Source organism: Scyliorhinus torazame, chromosome 17 (assembly GCF_047496885.1).
Source record: "Scyliorhinus torazame isolate Kashiwa2021f chromosome 17, sScyTor2.1, whole genome shotgun sequence".
In the NCBI taxonomy this organism is placed as follows: domain Eukaryota; kingdom Metazoa; phylum Chordata; class Chondrichthyes; order Carcharhiniformes; family Scyliorhinidae; genus Scyliorhinus; species Scyliorhinus torazame.
The window spans coordinates 1,282,476-1,284,452 of NC_092723.1; positions in this window are offsets into that span (position 1 = coordinate 1,282,476).

A 1,977-nucleotide genomic window follows, 5' to 3' on the forward strand; every position below is an offset into this window, starting at 1 on the left:
TGTGAGAGTGTGTGTGTGAGAGAGTGTGTGTGTGTGTGTGTGTGTGTGTGTGAGAGAGAGAGAGTGTGAGTGAGGGTGTGTGAGTGAGAGGGTGTGTGAGTGAGAGTGAGTGTGTGTGAGAATGAGAGTGTGTGTGAGAGAGTGTGTGTGAGTGAGAATGAGAGTGTGTGTGAGAGTGAGTGAGAGTGTGTGTGAGAGTGAGTGTGTGTGTGAGAGTGAGAGTGAGTGAGTGAGTGAGAGTGTGTGTGTGAGAGTGAGAGAGTGAGAGTATGTGTGTGAGAGATTGAGAGTGAGAGCGAGAGAGTGTGTGTGTGTGAGTGAGTGTGAGAGTGTGTGTGTGTGAGAGTGTGTGTGTGAGAGAGTGAGGGTGTGTGAGAGAGAGTGTGAGAGTGAGTGAGTGTGTGTGTGTGAGAGTGAGAGTGTGTGTGTGAGAGTGAGAGTGTGTGTGTGTGTGAGTGAGTGAGTGTGAGAGTGAGGGCGTGTGAGAGAGTGTGTGTGAGTGAGTGTGAGAGTGTGTGTGTGTGTGAGAGTGAGAGTGTGTGTGTGAGAGTGAGAGTGTGAGATTGTGTGTGTGAGAGAGTGTGTGTGTGTGTGAGAGTGAGTGAGTGTGTGTAAGTGAGAGTGAGTGTGTGTGAGTGAGTGTGTGAGAGTGTGTGTGTGCGAGAGTGTGAGTGAGTGTGTGTGTGTGTGCGTGAGAGTGTGTGTGTGCGCAAGAGTGTGAGTGAGAGTGAGAGAGTAAGAGTGTGTGTGAGAGTGTGTGAGTGTGTGTGAGAGTCAGAGTGTGTGTGTGTGAGAGAGTGAGAGAGTGTGTGTGAGAGAGAGAGAGAGAGCGAGAGAGTGAGAGTGTGAGAGCGAGAGAGTGAGAGTGTGAGTGAGAGTGTGAGTGAGTGTGAGAGTGTGAGTGTGAGTGTGAGAGTGAGAGTGAGAGTGAGAGTGAGAGTGTGTGAGTGAGTGTGTGTGAGAGTGAGAGTGAGAGTGAGAGAGAGAGAGAGTGTGTGTGTGTGTGTGAGTGAGAGTGTGTGTGCGCGAGAGTGTGTGAGAGTGTGTGAGAGTCAGAGTGTGTGTGTGAGAGTGAGTGAGAGAGTGAGAGAGTGAGAGAGTGTGTTTGTGTGTGTGAGAGAGAGAGAGCGAGAGAGTGAGAGTGTGAGAGCGAGAGAGTGAGAGTGAGAGTGTGTGTGAGAGTGAGTGTGTGTGGGTGAGTGAGAGTGTGTGAGAGTGGGTGTGTGAGTGTGAGAGTGTGTGTGTGAGTGTGTGAGAGTGAGTGAGTGAGTGTGAGAGTGAGTGAGTGAGTGTGTGAGAGTGTGTGTGAGAGAGAGTGTGTGTGTGTATGCGTGTGTGTGCGTGTGAGAGAGAGAGAGAGAGAGAGTGCGAGCGAGAGAGTGAGAGAGTGTGAGAGTGAGAGAGTGTGAGAGCGAGAGAGTGAGAGTGAGCGGGTGAGTGAGAGTGAGCGGGCGAGTGAGAGTGTGTGTGAGTGTGTGTGAGTGAGGGTGTGTGTGTGAGTGAGAGTGTGTGTGAGAGTGTGTGTGAGTGAGTGTGTGAGAGTGAGAGGGAGAGTGTGTGAGAGAGTGTGTGAGAGTGTGAGTGTGTGAGAGTGTGAGTGTGTGAGAGTGTGTGAGTGAGGGTGAGAGTGTGAGAGTGAGAGTGACTGTGAGGGTGTGTGTGTGTGTGAGGATGTGGGTGTTTGTGTGAGAGTGTGAGTGTGAGAGTGAGTGTGCAAGTGAGAGTGTGTGCGAGTGAGAGTGTGTGAGTGAGAGAGTGAGTGTGTGTGTGTGTGAGTGTGTGTGTGTGTGTGAGTGAGGGTGTGTGAGTGAGTGAGAGTGAGTGTGTGTGTGTGTGAGAGTGAGAGTGAGAGTGTGTGTGTGTGTGTGTGTGTGAGTGTGTGTGTGTGTGAGAGTGTGTGTGTGAGAGTGAGAGTGTGTGTGTGTGTGTGAGTGTGTGTGTGAGTGTGTGTGTGAGAGTGTGTGTGTGTGTGAGAGT